Below are 26,862 nucleotides of genomic sequence, written 5' to 3'. Positions count from 1 at the left end.
CCACTGACCAAGATGCTGGGCAGGTGCATGCTAAGGAAATCTTGTGGCTTGAGAGGAGGATGGTCAGCCTGTTCCTGATGCTGACTTGTCCATATGCAAGGATGCCTGTCCCTGTAAAAGGACAGTTCTTCCTATCCTTGTAAAATACAGGGGCCTTTTGTTTTCCTTAGAGCTGCGTATGCAGGTTGTAGAAAACCAGCATTAAACCAAGCATTCTGGGAAGTGTTTGTAAGACACCACAACACTAACTGTGCAAAGCTAGTATCAACACTCTATCCAGAAGGCTCATACTGGGGAGCTGTTTCAGAGGAGGGAAAGAGGGAGGCAGGCTGAACATTAAATACAGCGGGAAAGGAAAATGGGAGGAGTTGCTGTGTTGGAACAGACAAGGAGGCATCCTGCTTGTGCATGTGCAAGGGTGCCTGCTTGTCCATATGCAATGTTGATCTTGCTGGCAAACTGTAATGCAGGAGGTATTCTGGAATCACTGCTGAGAGGTTCAATCAGGACGAATTGCTTAGAGGCAGGGCTACTTACAGCCCAAGACTAGAGGTCCTCCACTATAAGGCCCACCAAACCAGTCACAGAGAGCACCTCTGTTGACCATAGAGGCTAGCAAGACGTCATACAAGCGGTCTCCTTAGACAAGAGATAGGCAGCCACCAATAGTAGGTGGGCTGCATCCTTAATTTATCTCTGAATAACAGTTTGGAATATCCTGATGTGGCAGGTCCGATGCACAAGAAACAACCCATAATTTAAGGGTCAGAAGGTGGATTTGTAAGTTTTGGTTTCCTGATCTGCTTAACCAGAGAGAGAGTGACTATTAGCAGCTTACTCTTTACAGCCTCTCCTGAGAGTGTAATGTCCTTCAGCCAGATCACAGCTCTTGTATGGCTTCCTACAGTAGATATTCTGCTCTTACTCTCTAAAAGCTGAGTCTTGATTTATACCATCTGCAACATGTGAAGAGTCCATCTCTAGCATTCAGACTTTATTTTGGTCCCTCTTCTGTAATAGTTTAAATTTGCTTATTTCTTAAAGATGTGATGCAGCAAAGCATTTAAACACATGCTTAACTTTAAAGCCTCTTATAGTCCAACTGAAATCAATTTCACTTCTCAGATGCTTAAAAGTTTTAAGCATATGCTTACTCACATTGCTGGCTTCACACTGTACCTGCTTGGATTCTAGGTAAATTCAAAGGAGAAGTTATGTTAATACCACAATTTGTCACTATGGAATACAGAAGCAGATTCCTTTCACTGATCCTTTATAATAATAAAGAAGATTCCATTCTTGTTATGCACGAAGGCACTAACTCATGATAACACTTATGCTGGCACTTGAATGCTGTCTGGAGCAGGACTGAATTCTTGAATTAAGGTCCTGATCACTGCACGTATCCCCGTGCTTTTAATCTTGTTTCATACACAGCTGAAACTGAGGTATGCTGAGTGATCTTAGTTCATGGTTACACAGTTGTTTTATCAGCTTTACCTGTCCTTGTAAAATACAAAGGCCTTTTGTTTTCCTTAGAGTTGCATGTGCAGGTTGTCGAAAGACAGCATTAAACCAAGGATTCTGGGAAGTGTTTGTAAGACACCACAACAATAACTGTGCAAAGCTAGTATCAACACTCATCAAGAAAGCTCAGAGTGGGGAGCTGTTTCAGAAGAGGGAGAGAAGCAGAATGAAGGTGAAATAGAGCAGGAAAGAAAAATGGCAGGAATTCCTGTGTTGGAATAGGGTGTGTGTGTGTGTGTGTGTGTGTGTGTGCGCGCACGTGCACATGCGCGCACACATGCACCCAGGAGTGAGCAAGGAACATGCTGTCAAGATGAAACTATTTAAACATGGACAGACCTGTGAGAGACCCTTATCTTTCCTGTTTAATCTCCACTCACAGTGCCCTGTTTCTCTAGTCAGCATGTGTGATTAAGCAGCCTGAGCAACCCCATCCACCTCTTCCTCCCTTCTATCCCCCAAATCCCAAAGAAGGGGAAACAGACATGAACACTTCATGTGTTTAATTCAGATTGCTTTGGGAGATCAGCTGCTTTGCCTTAGTAAGTGACTGTGCTGTCATCTGTTAATCCCACTGTTGTCATCTCCTTTCGGTTATGAACTCTCAGAAGGACTCTCTCTGCCCTCACCTCTCAGAGTGGAGTCCTGCTTCTCTTTTCTCTCACTCCGTTCATTACAATTAACTGGCCTCCTGTCTCGCTCTCCAGACAAGACAGGGACTTTATTACAGGGGAGCTAAGGCGCAGAGAAATTCAGGACTTGATTCTTTTTTAGGCTGCTCTGACAGCATAAGGGAATGAGGAAGCGGGAGTAAATTGTCATAGCGACACATTTCATATAACTGAAATTCAAATAAAACTTCCCCAAGCACCAAAGTTATTTAAGCACTTAGGCTTCAAGGGTTACTCAGATGCTTTTGAAAACTGTATACTGTTACTAAGTGATATGCACAGAGGCTTTGGAGTAGAGCCAAGAACTGATCTTAGGTCACCTGAGCTCCAGTCTGTTGCTTTCACCAGTGATGCTTTGAGGGCAGACCCATAGCACTAGCTTAATTTCCATATGTGGTTTGAGAGTACATCTGGTTTTCCTTGGGCTGAATGGGTAAAACAGGTCTGTGATGTGTTCCTCCAGACTGGCGGTACTGACATGACTGCTCTCAATGGCAGATGATGTTCCACACAGCCATGTTGCATTCTGTGGTCACTGGTAGTGACTGAACTGCTTCCTTGGGCTCTCAAAGTCCGCGTGATTGGGAAAAGGTTCTTGTTGATTCTGTCTGGAAGAGAATAGTCTAATTTGTGCACATCCCTGAATAAATTCCTGGTTACCCTTCTCAGCCATATGTAGAGTACCTCTTGTCACAGCCAGCCTTGCGTTTGGGAAGAGAGCATTTCTGAAGTCATACCACGTATTTACAGCACTTGAGGAGGGGGTGGTAAAAAGATGCCTAATTCCTGGGACTTATGGTAGCTTGGGGAATAACTGAATGACTTCAGGAGGTAGCCAGGTGTAATTTAAAACCAGCATGCTCTTCAAAAAGAAGACATAAGGACTGAGGGCTTGCAGCAATGCCTGGTGGTGGGTGAAACCAGTCCAAATGGCATCTGTCAGACTGTGACCAGTCTGGTGGTGGCTAATGCTGCTTTTTCCCAGTGAAGAGAGTACTGGTTTCTCACTGGGCTGCAGTAGGAGCTCGTGAATTAATCAGATTGTTTGTTGAGTGTCTTGGTAGCCTGTGTGTTTAAAAAAAAAAATCAGCTGTGCAAAAGCACCATGAAAATGTATCAGCTCGGGCAGTAAGCTGCTTTTCAAGCTGGAGGACCTGACCTGATGCTCATTTAAGTCAATGGGAAGATGCCAGTTGACTTCAGTGGGCTTTGGGTCAGGCCCTTAGGAGAAGTATCATTTTGTTTTTTCCATTATTATCCTGTCTGTGAAAATTTTGTTGGCCCTAGGAAAATAGAACCCAGACAGGCTACTCTCGGAGAGCTGGGGAGCTCAGCTTTCAGAGGCGTTGAGTGCCCGTATCTACCGTTGATTTTTCGTGGGAGTTGTGGGTGTTCAGCACTGCTGATAACGTTTCCTAATTCTTATTCATGAGTAGTTCTGTGTTATAGCTTCAGTGCAGGTCTCATAGGTGAGTTTTACATTGTATTGTTGCTACAATTACCAAAGTATCTGCACCTCTAGCTCTTCTGGGTTTCTGAGAGCACCCACCTTCCGTCACTGGGCCTTGAGCTGTCACCTGGCTTAGGCAAAATCACATGATTCTCCCACTCTCTGACTGTATCTGGGGGTGTCTCCTGTGCATCAAGTGAAATTACCTTAACAGGTGTGAGCACCTGCAAGTCCGTTCTTTTTGGGAGCAGTGGCCATGTTAAGTAGCAAACAGCAAAGGGGGATTTATTTAGAACAAAACCATGTGGGACAAAACTGCTTTTAAAACAGTAAAGCAGCCTATATGTATGCCTGCATCGCTCTTCAGATTCTTGTGTAATCTGTCCCAGAGACCAGTGGTTTTCAACCGGCATGCTGCGACACACTGGTGTGCCCTGAGAACTGTCCAAGTATGCCGTGAGATTTTCTCAATTTACCCTTGCTGGGCTCTTTGTAGTACCACTGAGGAGGAGCAGGGGAGGGAAGGGAATTGATGACCTCCTGCCAGCTGGAGCTCAAGCGGCAAGGCTGCCGGAGTCTCAGCTGACATGGGGTTAGTCAATTTACAGAGCCACTCTGAGAGAAAAGGCTGACCCTGCAGGAACCTGTTTATGATAGGAAACAGCTGAAGTGCTGCCTCCTGGCCGGAACAGGCTGGTGGGGAGTCTGTCCCCGCCATGCTGTAGCACGGGGGTGAGGGAGGGTGGGAACTGTTGGATCTGGGATTCTGTTTAAATGCTATGTCCTGGCTCTACTGGGCTGGTAGTGGGGGGCAACGCTTATGAGCAATTGATTCAGCTGAAAAATGTGGTTATGCCATGGAATTGTCTGTCTCATTGCAGCAGGCTATGTTAGTGTAAAGGCTGGGAACCACAGTGCTAGACAGTACGTAACCCTCTTATCCCTACTTGTCTTAAGGTTTTTAATTGTTTAGAGACCTAATTTCTAGGCTTCAAGCCTGGCAAAACCATGCTGGTAACTTCCTTGAAGATAGCATAAAATCTTGGAAACAAATACCTCTTCCCCTTGCGCCCACCATTGTTCTTCAAATGTGTACAGGATGTTGCTAATCTAGGGAGGCTTGTGTTGCTTTCCTGCTTGTTCTTCCAAAGGCTTCTTATTATATTAGATCAACACACCCCTTCAGGAAGTGCAGTGTAGTTGTGCAATAACTTAACCTCACTGACCAGGTTGCATGTAGAATGTGTGCCATTGTTTCACAGCAGTATTTTTAGTTTATTACACAGCAGCCAATACCTATAGTATTTGTGCCTTTCTTCTGTAGCAGTATTCTTAGGTTATTACATAGCAGCCCCACATCAGTTGCACTGTTCATTTTACAACGTGTGCTAGAACTGCAACATCTTAGAGTGATTCTGGTCAAGAAAGAATTACATAAAGCTCTGTGTTATTACAAAGAGGTGTTGGATGTTGTGCTGGTGTTTGATAACTGCTGTGCAGGGGTTTGTGTTGAGACCCATGTTACTCTCTTAGCAGGCAGGGGTGGGAAGCATTATAGAGGTGTGTCTCAGTTTTGGGGTGAAAAGTCCTCCCTCCTTTTTACTTTGTATAGTTACTGTGGCTGCTTCCTTTGGCTGTTTTTGGTGAGAAGCAGGACTTCAAACTGCCATAAATTGAGGGGTGCTGTCTAAGAAAGGGGCAGGGATAGATCAGTTCTTGCCTTGCCACGTGCTGAGGTGCATGTGGGCTGGCAAAAATGCCTCAAAACAGTTGACCACTGCGGCCTCTGGCCTTTTCTGGTGTCCATGCACCAAGGGTGGTAGTGTCTCAGTGTAAGATAAGGGGTTTATAATGGTACAATTGCTTCCTGTTATAATAGTCGGACCTGTGGAACTGGCACTCAGGGCAGGGGCAACTTTCAGAGCCTCCCTGTGCCTAGGGACCTCAGGCACCTGGTAGCTGCTTCTGGGAGCCAGAGCGGGTAAGGAATCTGCCTACAGACCTGGGGCCCTGCTGTGTCACCAATTGGATGTTCATTGGTCCAGCGGGTGGTGCCGATTGGAGCCATTGGGGTCTCTTTTTGACTGGACGCTCCTATCAAAACCCAGATGCAAGTCAAACCTACCCTTTTCCTCCGTGAGCACCCTGCATTGTACATTTCCTAGTTGCATGTGGAGTGCACATAGCATATGTAGTGTTGTGCAGTAGAGCTGGCTGCTGTCTAGTACCTAATAAGAGCCTGGTACTTTTTTATACTGGAATGAAAGAGCAGCTGCCTACACACTTCTCTGGTGGGCTCTAGCTGTCAATCTCCTTGTTTCATGAGCACCAGTGCTTGTAAGGCTTAGACAGGGAGATATCAATTAAAGACACAAGTGGGAGGAGGTTCTCCACTTGCAAGTATAAATTTATTTTCCTTGGGGTGATGAAAGATTCCTGGAATGCCCATGTTTACCTTGTGTTTGATGTGTAGAACTTTCCAGCTGCTGAGTTGGGGATATGAGCCCTGAGGTACATTCTGAGTTTCTCATGGCTTCTATCTGAAGCCAAAAATCAGCTCAGATTAACATGGAAAACTTGGCAAAGCTTCTGCCAAACCAGAAATGTGCACACAGATACGGAAAGGGGTGCTCTGTTTATCTTGCCTGCTTTGCTGCCATAGAATATCACACAGCAGGCCTTGCACTGAGCTCGGACATTGGTGGTTGAACTAGCTGAGAATATGGATGGTCAGGGATTAGAATGCTGACTTGAGTCTTGGGAAATCAGGGATCAGTCCCCTGTTCTGTCCTTTGACTTGCTGTGTGACCTTGGGCACATCAGTCTCCTTCTGCCTCAGTTCCCCATTGGCGATACAAGAATAATACTTTCCTGTCTCACTGGGCTATGGTGGCAATAAATATATTTAAAGATTTTGAGATGCTCTAGGTGATGGATAATCTACCACATTCTTTTGTAATCTGTGTCAATGGCTAATTTCCATTTATTGACATGAGTTTGGAATGGCTCTGTTAATCAGGAGTGTGAAAGTTATGAATGAGTTGTGCTGGTCATCTCAAACAAATGCCAGCATAACCATTCTCCCACATCACAGTCAAGTTTTGTTTATGCTGTATGTTAGAGACAGGCCATTTGTGTTGGTTCTGTTTTTCAGACTCCTTAGCTTGGAAGGCCAGGTTCTCTTATTCTATGGATCTAATTGCAGAGGGGGAAAGAAGAGAGAAATAACTACAAATGTTTAGAAACTTCTGAAAATGATCTAGAGCAGCATGCAGTGATTAAGGTGGTGTGACAATGATCTGCACTGGATGAAGGGAGGTAGAGAAATTCAGGCACCTCTGGTGGAAAAAAGGATCGTACAGACAGGATGAAACATGACGAATGCTGTAAAGCTCATGCTAAGGCTGTGTTGCGGGCCAAGAGATTGTTCTTATCAGCCTCCTTTGAAATTGCCAAATTCCATCCCAAGGAGCTATCCAGGGTGATTAAAATACTTTCCTTTCAAAACAAAAAAGCAGTCAAGTAGAACTTTAAGACTAACAAAATGATATATTAGGTGAGCTTTCCTGGGACAGACCCAGTTCTTCAGACCATAGCCATACCAGAACAGACTCAATATTTAAGGCACAGAGAACCAAAAACAGTAATCAAGGTTGACAAATCAGAAAAAAAATTATCAAGGTGAGCAAATTGAGAGTAGAGGGGCTGAAGGGGCGGGGGAGTCAAGAATTAGATTAAGCCAAGTATGCAAATGAGCCCCTATAGTGACCCAGAAAATTCCCATCCCCGTTCAAACCACGTACGTGTTAGTGTGTCGAATCAAATTATTTTGTTAGTCTTTAAAATGCTACTTGACTGCTTTTTTGTTTTGATAGCATATAGACTAGCATGGCTTTCTCTCTGTTACTTTTCAATTTCAAGTGCCTGCAGTCAGCATCAAAACCAAGCACCAACCTCTGCAAATAGCTGCTGTCTTTCTTTGCTGAGAAGATCACACAAATTTTGGAACTTCTCAAATGGCATAGATCAATTCCTCTTATATCACCCACCCACTGGGCAACAGTCCATCTGCATTCCCAGATTTCTGTAAACTCGTGCATCAAGGAATTCTGTACACCCAAGAGGAGTTTTAGTGTGAAGCTTGTGAATATTCCTCAGGCCCTTCCTGGCTTGTCAGAGAAGTCATGAACAACTCATTCTACTATCTTGAAACAGTCAATCTGATCTTGAGAGAAGGAATCTTCACCTCCCCCTTCAAATATGTATTAGTCCAACACTGAAGAAACCTACAGTATATACATCAGAACTAATCAATCATCATTCAGTATCCAACTTCCTGAGCATGCCCATAGAGAAGCTAGCCAAAGGCCCCACTACATGCTCATCTAGTTGAAGCCAATATTCTAGACCTGTATTCAGCCTACAGCATAGCACTGAAGCCACTGTAGTGGCATTGTGTCAGTCACCAAGCTCAGTCCTGGGGCTTAGGACGTTGCTCAGGCCTCGCTAGGTTTACACCCCAGTTCAGGGCAGGCAATAAACACACAACAGCTCAGGATAGAGTCACCACTCCCATGGCCTGGTTCAGGGTGGGGCATCAAACAAACCACAGTTCAGAGTAGAGTCCTTGCAAGGCAGAGAGCCAGCAGACCCAGGCGTGTGCCCTCGAATGTCAAGAGGGCGAGGTTGCCCCCCCACAGGTTAGGAGTGGCGGGGGGGAGGGGGAGCACAGGCCCAAACACTCCAGTATGCCCCGGCCCATGGCCCTGTTATCAGTGGAGTGGTCTGCCACTGGTGTTGGAGCTGGGGCAGGGATCCATACTGCAACATGATGACCAAGCTGTCCCTGGGCCACTTCCAGAACTCCCTCTAGGATCAATACCTTTCTGGGAAGCTGGTCAAGTTCCTCTGGGTTTGGGTAGATTGGGGTCTCTGTCCTGGCTGGTAGCTCCTCCTCAGTGAGGTCTAGCTGTGGGCTCGGCAGTCCAGGCCAGCCTTCAGCTTCTTGAAGGGCTTAGTCAGCCTCCCTGCATGAGAGCTCAGGATCAGCATCTGTCTCCTCCAGTTGCTGGGGCCCAGCAAGGCTTCTAACTGGGGCTTTTATAAAGAGAGCCCTGCCCCCTGCCTTGGTGAAGGGGGAGGTGCTAAGTTTTGCCTACCAGGGTTCATGGGGGAGGGGTTCTTCCCCCCACTTGCTTAGTTAGCAGCCACCTCCGCTCACTATACATTGATAGATGATCTTCTCTTGTCAATGGACAGAATATGGACCTGAGTGCAGGCATTCAACACGATTGACCGTGAGGCACTGCTGTCTCACATGAGTGAGGTGGCAGGGGACCCTGGTACTATGATAAAATGGTTCAACTCCTTCCTGGAAGGAATACATCTAATGAATAACAGTGGGAAACTGCACCTCAAGCCCTGAACTTCTCACTTATGGATTCCCACTGAGGATCAATTCTTTCTCTGGTCCTTTGCAACAGCTACTTGTAGCCACATGATGAACTTGGTAGACAACATGCAGTTGAAGTGCCAGCAAGTATGCAGATGACAACTCTATCTATCCTTCTCTATATATGACCATACTACTACAACCAAGATGGCTCTGTGCTTGAACACAATCAGCTGATTCATGAACAGCAGCTGGCTGAAGCAGAACCTGAGCAAGATGTAAGTGATGTTGGTGAGTAAAATAAGTATTTTGAAGAGTTTACAGCTATGGTGCTCTCTATTTGAAGATGCAGACTCACAACTCAGTTCTGTTTGTAGTTGACTGGCACATGTGAATTCCTTGGTGGTGCTAAGCTGTCACAAAAGTGCACCCCAGCTAATGCTTTCCACCATTTGCTTCAGCCAGCGCACTCCATCCCATCCTTGTGAATGATGATGTGGTCCGTGGTTATTCATGCCTTTGTCACCTATTCAACAGACCTCCAGTATACTTGGGTATGAAGCCTCAGTTATTAGAGAAGAATTGCTAGTACAGAACATGGCAGTGCATCTCCTCAGAATTTATAGGGGAAGGCATAGCTCACTGTGGTGGAGGGATAGCTTAGTGGTTAAAGCATTGGCCTTGTAAACCCAGGGTTATGAGCTCAGACCTTGAGGGGGCTATTTAGAGGTCTGCAGCAGGTAGATTTTAAAAAAAGAAAAAGTCTATCAGGGATGGTGATAGGTCCTGCTGTGAGTGCAGAGGGCTGGATTCTGACCTCTTAAGGTCTCTTCCAGTTTTATGAGATAGGCATATCTCAGTATGTTCTATTAAACTTTACTGTATGTTCATCAAACTTCTCCTCTATGCTGGCTTCTCACAGAATTTTGACTTAAGTTCAAGTTCTCAGTCCTTCACTTTGAGGCACACCATGGCCTGGATCTCTTAAAGATTGACAGAAGCTTAAGAAAGAAGCTTGTAGCCAATGCCTTATGCTCCCATGGTGCACTGGGGCTTTGTCCAGTAAGGATAAAACTCTTTTCTGTGGGAGACAGAACTTCCTCCAGTGCTGACCTAAGGCTGCAGAATGAATGTTCCCAGGAACTCAAAGCCATCGCAAACTTCACTGTCTTCCACTCTAGCGCAAGGTGCTTTGCTTTGACCTTCCTTCTTTAATTTAAATACAGAACAGTGTGTATATTTAAAAAAAAATGAAAATCACACCTTACTAAAACAAGACACTCCATTGTACACTTTCCTCCCTCTGAGGAAATGATAGGAGAACAAATAACATGATAGATGTAAGTCATGTTGCTTAGTGCCCTACTGTAAGGCACGTGGATACCATGCAGCTGAGGGTCCTATCAAACCTCTACAGAGCAAGTCAGATAACTCATGATCTGCAAAGTTTATAACTTCATGTTCTGTGTCAACTGCTTTTGAGTGAACAACTACACTAGTCCTTGCAGATGGTTCTGCTGGCAGTGTGGCGAAGTCACCTAGAAGAAGAATGTCGTCCAATAACCATAGTCACCTTCATTTGCAGTGTTGTGGATTTTACACAGGAATATAGGGTCACAGTGAGCTAAAAGTCATACAAGCCAGCGTTTGTCATGTTTCTGGGGATGTAGTTCTGAAAGGCTGGAACTTTATTAGATTTACTGTTCACTAAGGGCTTGAAGTCGCTAAAATCGGTGGAAGTCCTACTAATTTGAGGGGACATTGGTCTGGACTTCACTTTTCGTACTGTGATTTGCAGAGTGGACATCCAGTGCAGCTGGTAACTCAGGGCAAGTTAATAACAGAGCCTTCAGCTGCTCTTGTGCTAGCTCCAGGAAAGCTCAATTCCACAACTCCAACTAATAACAGTGGTACCTATGTGTATAGAAAAATATGTTGGGATACTTAGTCAAGAAGTTCAAGAATAGTTCATTGTCCTTTGGAGACAGTATTGAGGTGGATGTTGATGGAATCAGTTGGTGTCCACAGGTGAGGATGAGATGTGAAAGGCAGAGTGTGCAGGAAATGTGGGAAGAAGTGAAAGATGAAGACACATAAGTGGTATAGATGGGAGAACCCAAGAGGATACATCAAGTGCTGAAGCAGATGCCAATGAGAGATAAAACAAGCTATCTAGGTTGCTGGTTCTGCAACAGCTATTGATGGGACAGGTTTGTCAGGCAGTGAAATGTTACACATCTTAACCTTCTGTTAGGACAGGGTACTGTATCATTCAATATGATTTGAAAGAAAATTATTTGAAATAAACAGGCTGGAACCAATTGAATTCCCACTTGAAAAAAAACCATACAGGCAACAAGCAAAATGTCCCTCTAAAAATCAATATAGCTAGTTATTTCCCTTTTTTAAAAAAAGCTCGTGATGAGAAATCAGCTTTTATTTTCCTCTGCCCTCCACATTTAACAGGACCTCCCAAAATGGATTTTCTCCTGTGTGGCTCTGTGCTTATGATCTGGATGTTGAATCCCGTTTGGGGATACCAACTTTGCCCAGATGTGCTAATAAAAACTTTTCAGCAGCATGTCGGGGCAGAGTTACAAAGGTGATTGTCATGTCAGGAAAGCAAGAGGCAAATTGAACCATGTCTTTCACAGCCATTTAAGGCAGTTGTATCTGGTCTTGGGCTGAAAGGGAGCCACCTGCCTACCTTCCTGGACCATTATTCAGCGTGCGTGTGCGCACATACGGTATTTACTAATTCCACTTAGTTGCTTGCCTGGGAGGAATGGAGCCTTTTCCAATGGCTTCTGATAGTAGGCCTTGTTTCTCAGGTCAGAGAAGCCTGGTAAATTTTTGCTATCTCATTCCTGTGTATGTGTCCGGTCCGGGGAAGGAACATTCCTTTACAATGGCTTCTGCCAAGAGAAGGCTACTGAAGCAGTAGATTAGCACTCCAGCCTTTCCTCTCATACCAGGGTCATAACTGAATGCAGTAGGTGATCTCATCACACTCAGAAATGTATTTATGCATCAGAGGGTCTCCACCCCATCGGGCAGCTTGTTGTATAGTTCCATGAGAGGCCCAGAACTGTAGTAGCCGGATGGGTGAGGTTATTTTCTGCTCCAAGTTAGCATGCATTGCCAGTACAGTGGAAATATTGCGCATCAGTGCACATTATGCACAACAGACAAGTACAAAGTACTTCAGGAAGGAAAAGTCAAATGCCCAGCTAATAAATGGGGAATAACTGGCAGTAGTATTGTTGGAAAGGGTTATAGTAGAGCACAAACTGGATGTGAGTCAACAGTGTGATTCAGGGTTTATTAAGAGGAGTTTCAAATGCAAGACAAGAGAGCTAATTATCCTGCTCTACTTAGCACTGGACTACTGTGTCCACTTCTGGGTGTCACATCTGAGGAAAGAGGTGGTCAAATTGGAGAGAGAGTCCAGAGAAGAGCAACAGAACATGGCAAAACATTTAGAAAAAAAGGCAAATCAGAAAAAAGCAAAAAGCAGTCCAGTAGCCTTTAAAGACTCACAAAATAATTAATTAGGTGATGAGCTTTCGTGGGACAGACCCACTTCTTCATACCGTAGCCATACCAGAACAGACTCAATATTTAAGGCACAGAGAACCAAAAATAGTAACCAAGGTTGACAAATCAGAAAAAACATTATCAAGGTAAGCAAATCAGAGAGTAGAGGGGCAGAAGGTTGGTGGGGGGGAGTCAAGAATTAGATTAAGCCAAGTATGCAAAAGAGCCCCTATAATGACCTAAAAAATTCCCATCCTGGTTAAAACCAAGTGTTAAAGTGTCGAATTCAAATATAAAAGAGAGTTCAGCAGCCTCTCTTTCCAAAGTAGTGTGAAAATTCCTCTTCAGTAAGATGCAAACTTTCAGGTCATTAACAGAATGGTCCACTCTATTAAAGTGGTGGCTGACCGGTTCGTGGATCAGGAGTGTTTTTATGTCTGTTTTATGCCCATTGATTCTTTGTCTAAGAGAGTTTGAAGTATATATCCAATATACAAAGCATCTGGGCATTGTTGGCACATGATGGCATATATGATGTTAGTTGAGGAACAACAGAATGTGGCCGTAATTCTGTGAATAACCTGGTTAGGTCCAGTGATGGTATCTCCAGAATAGATGTGTGGACAAAGTTGGCAACGGGCTTTGTTGCAAGGAAAAGTTCCAGGACTGGTGTTCCTGCAGTATAGACTGTGGTTGTAGGTAAGAATCCTCATAAGGGTGGAAGGTTGTCTGTAGGAGAGAACAGGCCTGTCACCTAGGGCCTTCTGGAGTGTGGCATCCTGATTAAGGATAGGTTGTAGGCCTTTAATAATGCATTGCAGTGATTTGAGTTGGGGGCTGTAGAACACCAGTGGTGTTGTGTTCTTGGCTTTTTTGGGCATATGTTGGAGTAGCTGGTCTCTGGGTATTTGTCTGGCGCTATCGATTTGTTTTTTTATTTCTCCTGGTGGGTAATTCAGGTTTATGAACATTTGGGAAAGATCTTGTAGTTTTCAGTCTCTGTGAGTAGGATCAGAGCAAATGTGATTGTACCTAAGGACTTGACTGTAAACAATAGATCTAGCTGTGTGTGCAGGATAGAAGCTAGAAGCTTTTGATAGTATATAGACTATATAGTTAGTATATCTATTTAGATAGTATGTGTATATAGATAGATAGATAGCATATAGATGATGTAGAAAATTTTCGGGAAGAAGCAGCCTCCGGAAGAAGGATTTCCTTCCGGAAGACCCCCTGGGGGCCACACTTCTACACGCTGTTTTGGAGTCCGGAAGAGTGTCTTCCAGACTCCAAATCAAGTGACCTTATGCTAATGAGGTGTGGGGAATTTGCATCCACACCTCATTAGCATATTTCAGGCTGTTTATTAACATGCCACTTTCGGAGAAACAGCCCTTGGAAGAAGAGGACTGAATGTGGGAACTGATAAGTCTTCAAATACTTTAAACAATTTAGCAAAGAAGATGGTTATCAATTTTTCCATACATACTGAAGGTAAGATCAGAAGTAGTTGGCTGAGTCTGCAGAAGGGGAGATTAATGTTAGATGCTAGGAGAAGCTTTCTACCTGCAAGAATAGGTTTCCAAGGGAGATTAGAACAGGCTTGATAAGATGGATGGTATACATATGGTTCTATTCCCGTGCAGTGGTCTGGGCTTGATGACTTCTCATTATCTCTTCCAGGCCAACATTTCTGTGAGTCAATGCCTCTATTTTCAGAACACCCCCATCTTTTAAACATTCCAGCAAGTAGTAACAAACAATGGATGATGCTGGAAAATGTAAGATGTGTTGCAGGTGAAAACCAAACCCCAGACATACAGCAACAAAATTCAGGTTCTGACAATGAAGGTTTTGTAAGAAGTGGGGGGAAATGGACTCCCATTACCTGTCTTTCTAGTTCCAGGTGTCCTTGTTCTAGAGAACTGATCTATCAGTGACAAGTCTTTAATAAGCCATTTTGAATTAAGATGCTGGTGCTCAATTTGCTGTCTCATTCCAGGAGGCAATTCCCCCACTGAAGATCATGTCGGTGAATAGGCTAAATAACTGTGATATGAACCAGAAGAAATCTGCTAAAGTGATAAGGAATTGCCAGGGATTTTCCATTAGAGCAACTGTGGTGCACTGGAGCGCAAATATATCTGATGTGCACACTAGAAGAAGAACAGAAAACATTGAAAACAGCCAAGAATCACTGGAAAATAATACAAAAAAGCACATCTCTGGTCTGTAATTCAGATATATGATACTAATGGGTTACGAGAGAAACGCGGTAGTATTAATCTGAGATGTTGTGAGTTAGTTTTTAGTATTATTAGTAGAAGCATTAAAGTAGCGCTTTGAGGGCCTATTATGTTAGCCAACTGAACAAACACTGTAAGAGACAGTCTCTGCCCCAAAAGATCTTATAATCTCAAGAGGCAAGACAGACAAAGGGTGGGAGGGGAAACAGAAGCACAGGGAGGTGAAGGGTCTTATCCAAGATCTCACAGAAGATTGTTTCCATAACCGGGGGAAAAATCATTACATCTCATGAGCAGTTTGCTGCATGGACTTCAGTGGTGTTATTGCTGAATTATGCATGGGAGTGTTAGGTCCAATGTGTGTGAGGACTGATTTCCTGAGAGATTGGTCAGAGGTTTGCTGTCATTCAGGGTAGTGGGTGGAGGAACAAAATGAGGCCGGCCCTGTGTCTTCTGTGTGTTTTTGTTTTTAATAATAAAAGCAAGGGAGAAGAAATAAGAAATCACTTTTATTCATGATTCCTGTGACACTGCTCTTGCCTTAGGAGATGTGTTTCTGATCAAGAGGAAGAACAGACAGCTCTCTGAAGCCTTTATTTAGCTCCACTTATTTCACGGATTGACTGGAAACGTGAGAGAGGTGAACAAACACCTCCATCTGATGTCCAACTCCCCGCTCAAAAAAATCAGATACAGACTTCAGTGCAGAGCTTTGAAGCTGCATAGCCATGTCAACCCAAAGGGGCAAAACCCATGGCAGCTGACTTACTCTAGCATTCTAGAAGGCTGGGAAATGAGGGATCCTGTCTAGTCCTCCTTGCACAGGCCTCTAACTGATTCCTTTCCAGCCAGTGAATTTGTTTTTAGTGGAGGTCTCTCAATTATGACTTATGCGTGCTTAAAACTGGGGATTGGTTTTCGGTTCCCTTCTTCCTTAAAAGGTGCTGCTGCTCCTGGTATTTGTCACTGAAGGATTTTTTTTCTCTTTTAAAGATTTTTTAAAAAACTGTCGGACAGCTATGTCGTCTCAAGAAACACTTGGTATCAACTTCATTAATTCTCAGTTTAAAAATAAAGCAACCACTGTGGAAAGTGTTACTGGGCCTCCTCTGGGCCAGGTAGCTTTGTGCCGGTGAAATGTCAGACAGAAGCATTCCTTCACCTAGCACAGATCTCCATTCTGAGGCCTGATTTCCTTTTTGCTGGATTTGGGGCCTCTCTGGAAATTATTGGCATTTCAGTGCCTGGAGCCACTTGCTATAAGTATGAGTTAAAAAACTATGGTAAACCAGTGCGACAGACTGACCATGTCCTGAACAAATCTTTGGGATTGAAGGTAAAGTTGACTGAATGCAGTTACACCTTATCAAGTTAAGGCCTTTTGGGCACATTGTATTAAAATGCAGTTCTGCATGTGTTCTCCCAGCACTGTGTGTAACTTCTCTCCTAGGGAAGGGAGATGCTAATGTACTTCCTTTGAAGTCATCTCCATGGTGAACTATGTGCATAATAGTCCAAATTGGAATCTCCGGAAACCATGAGCCCAATAAAGAGTTTTGGATAAATAGCCTGGTTTAAATGTTCTCAGAACCTTCCCCCAGTACAGCAAATGGACGGGAGTCCTGGGCGCCAGAGGCCCCAATCATTAGAGTAGGTCTGGGGGTGCTTGTTCGGAGTTGATGACCACAAGTAATCCCCGCTGGGTGGAGGTTTGAAGGACAGTGCCTATTGGAATCCATGGTAGAGCTGGCAAGGTTAGCGCTGCTAATTTTATTACCACATATGTAGGCTCTTTCATTGGTTTCAGTGTTTTCTCTGTAATGCTTTTTATCCTAAGAATAAAGTCAGCTTGCATGGGGAGTGCAGTGGTACCTTTATAACTGTAGCAGTTAGATCAGTTAGCCATTTGTAAGGACAAAACAAGCAGGTTCTGCTTGGGCAGCCTGTCTCTGCTGTACATAATACAGTGGAGTCAAGAAACTATGCAGTCGGTAAATATTCTGGTCCGAAGGGAGAAGAAGCACATTGCCATTGAAGAGAGGCCACAGCTGGGAGCTGGAAGCCTCACAGTGGGTGCCTTTGCTGGTTTCTGAGAGAAATAAAGGTGCAACTACCATGAACTGTGAGAGTGTGACTGCTGGTCATGAGTGACGATGCTGTGGTCCTTTTTTAAGGAGTAGCCATGTTAACTCATTCTGGTCAGATTATGGCTTGGATAACTTGTACTGTGCTCATTTAATATCTTTTTGCATTTCTATATGGATGCAGTGTGCTTCATTGCTAGGGCCATATCTGTGCTGGTAACCAAGTACTCACCACCTGATGTAGGCTGCAGTATAGGAAGCAAAACTTTGATGCTGTTAGTGAGTCCTGGCTATATTACAGCTTCCATTGTAGCTACTGTAGGCAGAACTGCATTACTGATGAGCTATGTACATGACTTTTGCTAGGGTAGATACATCCTTCCTTCCTTAAATGGTGCAGGGTTGCTATATAGTAGTTGCCATGTTCCATACAGAAGGTAACTGTATTTTGCTAAGTGGTGAAGTGATTACAGTAGAACCTTTTCCCCACTCCACAGGCTTTTATTTATAAAACCCTTTTGAGCAACTCAGGTGACAGGTCTTAAGAAAAAGTTTGAATTATTTTTGCTTCTGGCCATGATCATCCTGTGCATGGGGCCTATTAGCACACTTGGGTTCCTCTTGTTGGGTTGCCTACATATCATTCATATCACTGGGAATGATAGCAGCATGGAGCAGCAGACCTCCTTTGCGACTGGGATGTGACATCTGCCTGGAATTTCTGCTGCTTCCCCACCCAGCCCACCATCAGATTTCCACAGCAGTTTTTTACTTTGTGTACCCATTTGCTGAGACAATGAGGTATTCCATTGTCTGATAATGAGAAGAAAAGCAACCAGAGATGTCCACCCCTCCATCTGGTCACTCTAGTCTAGGTGTACTTTACACTATGAATTTTGCTGTCAGTGTCTTTTTTTTAACAGAGGTTTTAAATACATGGGTAGGAGCACAGATGAGGGGTTGGGTGCTATGAGCTGGGTGTTAAACAGTGTTTAATATGAGCCCCATTGGTTTGACCATTCAAAGGCCCAGCACCTCAGGTAAGTAAAGAAACCATTTGAACCCCAGCATCTCTCTCTTTACAGTTTACACACTAGTGTTAGTGTTCTAGAAGTGACTGGACTGAAAATAAATCGCCTCTCTTGCACTTCCTGCATTCTTGAAGTCGTCATGCATTATTTGTTTGTTTTTACAGTGGCCACAGTGAAAAGCCATTATTGCTGTGGGAGATCAAAGCTGCATCGTTGTCCAGCTTGCGTGTCATCAGCAAAACTGCCAGCAGGGTGAGTTTCTGCACTTGGAATCCTTGTTGATGAGGCTGCAGGATTCAGGCAGTGTCTTTGTGCAAACCACCTCTTGGTCATTCCACATTTATACTCCATCAGTTAATTTCTACATGAAAAGTGGTTCAGCTTGCCAGCCCCAAACCCAATGGCTATATTTGTTTTTCCTGACTGTGGGCACTATTAATCATATTGCCTAGAGTGTCCAAGCAGCATTGTTTACTGCATATAGCCATACTTCAAAGTAAGGCCAATTCAGTATGTGCATATTTGATCTCTTATTAGCAAATCCATCATGAGATGTATCTTTCACCTTGAGTCATGTCTTTTCCTTTGCTTTGAGATGCATTTCATTTGCGTCATGCAGGAGAGGAGAACGTTGGTAGGAAGAGTGGGAATCAGAAACCTATAGAGAGAGATGGTCTTATTAGATGCTTTGAAAGTGAACTGGACCAGGTAACAGTCCAGCACTGGCAGATGAGCAGGATAGCTTCTTTGATAGACTTTTTGCATCTGTAATCTGTGTGGTTCTGTTAATCCTTATGAAATTGATGGCTTGGACAGTCAAAGGCATCTGGTGGGAGCTAGTTAGTTCAATAAGTCTTGGGTGCCTAATTTACTCCTTTAGGACTTTTTGAGAATCTGAGCTAAAAATACAATAAAACATTTTCCCCTTACACTCTCAGTACAAACTTTCCATTGACTTTGCTGTGAGTCTTCTGCTTTCCCTCATCAATGATTCAATAGAACATGTTCCTCTGATTGTGGAGTCTGAGTACCTTTTCAGAGTATGGTATAGTAAGTATTTGCAACAGCGTTTCTCTTATCCAAGAAATAAGATGTCTGCATCAAATCTGTCTCTTCGATCTGGAGAGCTCAGTGCATCTAAAGTGTGTTTCTATCTGTTGGACACATGTGGGGAGAGTGGTGATGGTAGAGTCCTGAAGTGTGTGACTTGTGTATAAGGATTTGTTTTAAGAATAACCTTACAGATATGGGCTGGAATTTTCAACTGTGCTGAAAGGAATTTGATACTCAACTTCCATTGAATTTCAGCATGGTTTGGGTGCTGCTAAACTTGGATTATCTTTGTTTCATCAGGGCAAAGAGAAAGGAACAGTCTGTGTTCAGATTGCTATTGAGCTTCCCTTAAGTAAATATAATATAACCAATGAGAACAGGAGAATGAACAAGTTGTGCTGTTAAAAAGCCAAGAAACTTCTGTTAAAGTGATTGGAAATAAGAGTACAGGTGCAGTATGTCTTCCTCGCCTTCACTGGTGTTGTGAATACATAAATAATATATGAACTGGGAAATAACAGAAGATAACCCTTGCAAGCTGCTGTCATATCCCACAAAAAGAGAGCAAGCTTGCAGATTCTGGCAGATGATGGTGCCGTCAAAAGGCAACATTGAGTATAAGTGATAACTTTAATTAAAACAGCAGCTCAGCATCTAAGAAACCACAACTACGCAGCTTGAAGACTGGTTCTAAATGCCACACAGAGAACCCTAAGCTGCACATTTGAAGTGTTAGGAATACCGATCAAGACCGTGGCTGCATGTTGTCAGTGCTGTTCTTCCCAACCCGTATAACAAGGGTTTCTGAGGTCCGAGGAAACTTCTGGTTCCTTTTCTTTTGCAATGTGTAATGAAGCTGTCACTTTAAATATAGGGTGACCATATCTCCCTGTCCCAAATACAGGATAGGGAGATATGTGGGGGAGGGATGGGTCCTCCCGGCTCCACCACGCCCCAGGGAGCTGGGAAGGAGGTGGTAGCCACCAGCCCTCCCTGGGAGCCCTGGGGAAGTGGCAAGGCTGAGGCAGCCGCCCATGCTTGCCTGCTTTCCTGAGATTCGGGCAAGTGACTCCCACCAGCAGCTGCACCTGTGCAGCTGCTGGCAGAAAAGGTCAGTGGGGGAGGGCCCCAATATGGGACAATGAGTCCCTTTAAAAAAAATAAGTCAGGATGCCTTTTTGGCATCCCATATACAGGACTGTCCTGCCAAATATGGGATGGATGGTCACTTTGTTTAAATGGTATTGGTTGAATGTAAGGACCCATACAGTATGCGCAGCTTGGTGCCAGCTATCCAGGAACTTACCTTTCCTTTGGTTTTGTATTGAACATAAGTACTTTTATTCACAGAAAGTTAAATAGGAGGCTCAGTCTATGTCAGTGATTCTCAACCTTTTCAGTAACACGGCACACGTCAATGAGACAAACAGCTCCATGGCACACCCTCTTTTTTCAGCTCAATTGATTGCTCACAAATGTCACCCCTCGCTACCAACCCTTTGAAACCGGGATGTGGCATTTAAACTGCATCCCAGTTCTAGCAGCCTCCCTCCCTGCCTCACTTCCTCCTATCTTGCCATACCGGGGTGAGGGAGGGGAGCAGGCTCCCAGCCAGCCCGTTCAGGCTGGGAAGCAGCATTTCAGCTGCCTCCTGGCACTAATGGGTTCCAGCAGGGTTATCATTTCCTCTTGTGTTGGCTGTGCAAAAAGCCATGTAGGGGGAAAATTGACCAATCAGCTGGGCCCTAGACAGCCTTGCTGCTTGAGCCTCAACTGGCACGGGGTCATCAGCCCCCTCCCCCTCACCCCATGGCTCTGCAGAGAGCTGTGGCAGGGGCAAATTGGTGAAATCTCACTGCACACTTGGACAGTTCTCATGGCACACCAGTGTGTCGTGGCATACCACTTGAAAACCAATGATCTACATGACTGATAAATACATACTTCTGAGATCCTTTGTTCTGCACAGATTCTGTGAGTTCAGCCTGCCTTTTCAGGAGACAACAGCATCATATCATGGATGTTTCCTTTTATTTCCTCATGTTAATTTCACAGACAGCAGCCTTTGGCTGCAGAGAATTCACTTTGTAAACAGACGTTAGTGTCAATTGAGTTTAGGCTAGGTGCATCCCAAGAGGAGAGGCCAAGGGTATGAGCAAGAAAGATCCTCTAGTGCTATTGCTGTGCTTCAGTGCCGGCTTCCTGAATGAGGGTGCCTGCCCAGATCCGGGGAAACGCAGATATCCCATATTTGTATTACTTGGCCAGTGCCTAGAAATGGACAATGAGTCCTTGGTTTGATTTCTCTTTATTTTTGTTTTGTGCAGTCGCATATTGCAGCTTGTGTGCATATTCTGTGCGGGCTTTTGACATGCATCTCTTTGTCAAGACATCATTAGGAAGAAATTTACTAATTTAGCAAACATCAGCTTGCTGACATCAATTCAGTGCCCAACTACTTCACCACAGCATAACCTTCTTCACAGTAGTCTCTTATCCCAGTGGGGGGAGGGTGACTAGGGTTGTGCCAGGGTGATGGATATAAAGTTCTCTCTCAGCACTGAGAAAATTGATGCATTTTCTTTTTCCTCCCTGATTGCTCAACTGCTGCAACCATCACTGAAGACATGTTTTTAGTTAAGTGATGTATAGCACTGGAGTGGTAACTTCAGCACAGGAGACCAGCACACTCCAACCCCACTATATGGAAGTCTTATACTTTCCTTTGTCTTTCTCTTGCTCCACATGTATTTAATGAGCCTCATCTTACTGCCTTTTGTGTCCCTTTGTAGGTGCAACTCAATCTGTCCTTATTCTTTCTGATTTTATCTCTATATTCTTCTGTGGCTTTTTTGTACTTCTTGTCTATCTGTCCATATTTCCATATTTTTATGAGTCCTTTTTGATTTTCGGATAACTAAAGAGATCCTAACCGTGTCATATTGGCATTTTCCAATTTTTTTTTTACTCTCTTTCTGTTGCGTTGGGATAGTTTGTGGTTGTGCCTCTAATATTATCACCCTGAAAAACGGTCTGCACTCACTGATTCCTTTTTCCTTCAGATTTTTTCCCATGGGACCTTACCTACTCATTCTCTGAGTCTCTTGAAGTCTGTTTTTTGTTTCTGTTTTGTTTGTTTTTGACATTCACTGTCCTTATTTTGTTGGCCTCACCCTTCCCTTTCCTTAGTCTAAAATACATAGATGTGCACCACTGATAGAAACACGTGCTGCCCACTTTGGGTGGCTGTCGGCACTCAACTAATCACATGGGCAGCACCTGAATCTCTCCTGGGTGGCCACATGAGTGCTAAACTTACAGGCAACGCTGCCCAGCAGAGGCACAGAATTGAGGTAACAGCCCCCCAGCAGAGTAACCCAAACACCAAGGACAGCGTAGGTCTGAAAGGGCTCAGTTACAGGGATTAGACAGCACCCAGGAACATAGCCCCAGTGGGATCAAAACCCCAAATAAATCCATCTTCCCCTGTATAAAAGTTTCATGTGGTGAAAACTCATAGGCTGTGGCCACACTTGGCCGAAACTTCGAAATGGCCATGCAAATGGCTATTTTGAAGATTACTAATGAGACGTTGAATTGAATATTCAGTGCCTCATTAGCATTAGGAAGCTTCCTGTTGCGGTGCTTTGAAAGCACCGCTTTCGAACACGCGCAGCTCGGCACGGCTACACGGGTGTCCTTTCTGAAAGGACCCCGCACTTTTCAAAATCCCCTTATTCCTCTCAGTGGAGGGAAATAAGGGGATTTTGAAAAGTGCAGGGTCCTTTCAAAAAGGACTCCTTTGTAGCCGCGCAGAGCTGCACGCGTTTGAAAGCGGTGCTTTTGGAGTGCTGCGGCCGGAAGCTTCCTAATGCTAATGAGGCGCTGAATAGTCAATTCAGTGCCTCATTGGTAATCTTTAAAATGGCCATTTGCATGGCCATTTCGAAGTTTAGGCCAAGTGTGGCCACAGCCATAAAGTTCGGTTCCTTTATCAAAGATAGATATGCACAACTGTTGTTTCCCTACAGCATCAGTTATATGTACTGGGTTTGATAATAAACTAAAGTGATTTTATTAAGTATGAAGACTAGGATTTAAGTGGTTAGAAGTGTTGACGGACAGATCAAAGTAAGTTGGTAAGCTAAAATAAACAAAACATTCCAACTATGGCTAATGTAAATTGTTTTCAAAACATAATACTTCATCCTAATCCTTATTTCAGAGCTGATTTTTTTCTCTGACCCTGGTCTAATAACTTCTCCACTCATTAGTGTTTTATTTTCAGGTCTCTTCATGTGTATCCTCTTAGGATGGGAATGCCATTTCAAAAGCCAGCTCAAGGCAATCATTCTTTGCTTCCCATCTCTTCAATAAAATTTCCCCAAGGTGGGAATCCTTTATTCAGTTCTCCTTTCCTTCCACCCTCCCTGACTCATTTTACTTTTACAGGAAAAACAAAACCATTCACAGATCATTGTTTTGAGTTTTGGGCCATTAAATTCCTTAAGCAGCACTAATGGTTTTCACTAGAAAACCTAGATTAGTAAGAGGTTTCCATTTAATAATTCTAAACTAACATATACATATCTACTTGTGTGCATGTATCAGTACAGTCAGGGGATTATGATACAATGCAATACAATACTTGTGTGCATGTATCAGTACAGTCAGGGATTGAATGATAGATTTATTATCCCATTGCGCATATTTGAGTTATGCATATTCATGTTTAGAATATATTTCCATAAAAATATGGAGGTGTTGCATCACTGTCCCAATGTGAGGTTTCTAAAAATAGCCACAGCACTCAACCCTACATTTAAGACTCTGAAGTTCTATGCCAAATCTGATAGGAACAAGAAGTGGAGCATGCTTCAAAAGTCTTAAGTATATCATTCCTATGTAGAAACTGCAGAACCAAGCCTCCAAAATAGAAAATCAGCTTTCTCTTGGTGGCCTCTGACTCATGATGATGAAAATAAACATGTCAGGTCACTCTGTTTTGGATCTTTATCTCGTAGAACCCATCATCAGCTTGGATGCATGTCCTATGGAATGGTTGACACCTGAAGGGCATATGAATGTTTAGTGCCTCTCATGACAGTGCCATATGAACACCTTTTCTCAATTACAGGTGTTGTAAACAAGAAGCAGGCAGCATTATATTCTTCAAAATGTGAACAAATTTGTTTGTGATTGACTGAACAAGAAGTAAGACTGAGTGGACTTGTAGGTGCTGAAGTTTTATGTTTTATTTTTGAATGCAGTGGGTTTTTTTTTACAGAATTCTACATTAGTAAGTTCAACTTTCATAATAGAGATTGCACTACAGTACTTGTATTAGTTGAATTGAAAAATACTGGTTTTTTTACAGTGCAAATGTTTGTAAGCAAAAAATGAGTGCTGTTCACTTTTTGTTGTGTTCTACTTGAAATCAATGTATTTGAAAATGCAGAAAATATCCAAAGTATTAAAATAAATAGTATTCTATTATTGTTTAACAGTGCAATGAGTACAATTAATTTTTCATCACTTGACAGCCCTAGTTTGTTTATATCACACTAGGGGGAAATAAATGGAGGGAAAGGAAATCTAAGGCAAATCCAAGGCAAATCTAATTAATTTGATTGTAGACTGGATAGAATGGTACAAGGAACTCTTCTGTCATTACTCAACTCTTTGCTGCAGTTGGATGAGTGGGAGGGAAGCAGAAAAATTTGACTTGAAGGTTCAGATTTCAAGAATGTTCTCTAGGATTTAGTATGTGAACAGATCAAGTGCATTGTGCAGTGAACAAGGCCAAAAACATATTTGGCTTAACACTGCAAAGAAATAAGCTCATTTTATTCTGGAATTCAGCCCAGGAGAGAGCTGTATGACTGATCACCCTCCCTCCGTGTCAGCGGCTGTTGCTATCAGGGAGGAACATGACTTGTGTCTGTGCTATGGGTGAGATTGTGTGCATTTTGCTGTATGCCGAAGAGAACATGGTTTGTCTGTTCTACAAGCAAAGTAGAGGGAGACGGAATGAACCACAAATGGTGATGCATACCACTTGCCTGTCAGTCTTAGCAATTTTGATGTTGGCTTGGGAACATAATAAAGGGAATGATGGAGAAGTTCATATGTATAGTACTGCAGGAATTGGCAGACTGGATCGAATGCATATTCCATCCAGTCTAGTATCTTGTTTCTGACAGTAGTCGTTATCAGCTGCTTCGGAACAGGGAAGTGCAAGAAACTGAGGTTCTAGGATAAGCTGCCTACAGGAAATGTTTCTTCCTGTTTAATGCTTTTGAAGACTGAACAGGGAAGCTCTGTTGTGATTCAGTGCTCAGATTGATCACATTACTCTTCCAAATAGTTTATTCAAAGCTTTGACTTGTTATAGGCAAAAAATTGGGCTAGTCATAGCTTTTTGTTAATCTAAACACACTTCCTTTTGGGGAGAGGAGTGTGGCTGGGAGGCAGGAAGGGGAGAATACGAGTGGGTTCAGTAATCATGTTTGGAGTTTATTGGCACATAAATCTTAGCTGACAGTGCCATGGACAGTAGAACTTGTGCATCCTCACTGACTTCCTAGAGAGGGGAAACTTTGTGTGCAGAGGGCCATTCTGAGGCTCTAAAATGTTTAGAGAAAACATCTGCTTCCTGCTGAGATCTGAACAGGCACTGAGTTTCCCCCTTGCTTTGTTTTGCTAGCTGCCTCCATTAGGAATCTAAATACACATAAGCCTGTAAGTGAGCATTTCAATTTACCAGGTCATGGTATCCAAGACTTAATTGTGTGCGTTCTAAAATGGAGAGACTTTAACAGCAGATTATAAAGGGAGACATCTGAATTGGAGTTTATTCAAAGGACTCAAATATGAAATTGCAGAACTATTAACTGTGGTTTGTAACATATTCTTTAGATCAGTCTCTGTACCCAATGACTTGAAGATAGCTAATGTAATGCAAATATTTAAAAAGGGCTCTGGAGGTGATCCTGGCAATTACAGACCAGTAAGTCTAACGTTGGTCCTGGGCAAACTAGTTGAAACCATGTAAAGAATAAAATTGTCAGACACATAGGTTGTGTCTACACTGGCCCAAATCAGCAGATAGGAATAAGGGGATTTTGAAGTTGTCAGGGTCCTTTCGAAAAGGAGTCCTGTTTGGAAGAGCTGTGCAGCAGCGAAAAGTGGCAATTTTGAAGAGCCACGGGCGGTGGCATGCTAATGAGGCACTGAATATGTATTTCAGCACCTCATTAGTAATCTTCGAATGGCCGTTTGCATGGACATTTTGAAGATTTGGGCTAGTGTAGACATAGCCATAGAAGAACATAATTTGCTGGGCAAAAGTCAACATGGTTTCTGTAAAGGGAAATCATGTTTTTCTAATCTGTCAGAGGCTTTTGAAGGGGTCAACCAACATGTGGACAAGGGGGGATCCAGTAGAAATAGTGTACTTAGATTTCCAGAAAGTCTTTGACAAGGTCCCTCACTGAAGGCTTGTATGTAAATTAAGTTGTCAAGGTATAAGAAGGAAGATCCTTTCATGGATTGAGAACTGGTTAAAAGGCAGGAAACAAAGGGTAGGAATAAATGCTAAATTTTTAGAATGGAGAGGGGTAACTAGTGGCATTCCATAAGGGTCAGTTCTAGGACCAATCTTATTCAAATTATTCATAAATGATCTGGTGAAAGGGGTAAGCCGTGAGGTGGCAAAGTTTGCAGATGATACTAAAATGCTCAAGATAATTAAGACCAAAGCAGACTGTGAAGAACTTCAAAAGGATCTCACAAAAATGAGTGAATGGGCAACAAATTGGCAAATGAAATTTAATGAGGATAAATGTAAAGTAATGCACATTGGAAAAAAT

General features: G+C 43.3%; 1 protein-coding gene across 3 annotated transcripts in view; it reads left to right on the top strand.

The window, feature by feature from the left end:
* The window catches only part of TSPAN4 (tetraspanin 4), a 668,631-nt gene that overhangs the window by 112,283 nt on the left and 529,486 nt on the right, over nt 1-26,862 (top strand). For all 3 annotated transcript variants that reach the window (XM_074997847.1, XM_074997848.1, XM_074997846.1), the window contains exon 2: nt 18,103-18,190. The gene's annotated coding sequence lies outside the window, so the exon portion shown is untranslated. The remainder of the gene's footprint in view (nt 1-18,102; nt 18,191-26,862) is intronic.

Source organism: Carettochelys insculpta, chromosome 6, assembly GCF_033958435.1.
Source record: "Carettochelys insculpta isolate YL-2023 chromosome 6, ASM3395843v1, whole genome shotgun sequence".
In the NCBI taxonomy this organism is placed as follows: Eukaryota; Metazoa; Chordata; order Testudines; family Carettochelyidae; genus Carettochelys; species Carettochelys insculpta.
This window is presented reverse-complemented; position numbering and strand designations above follow the sequence as displayed.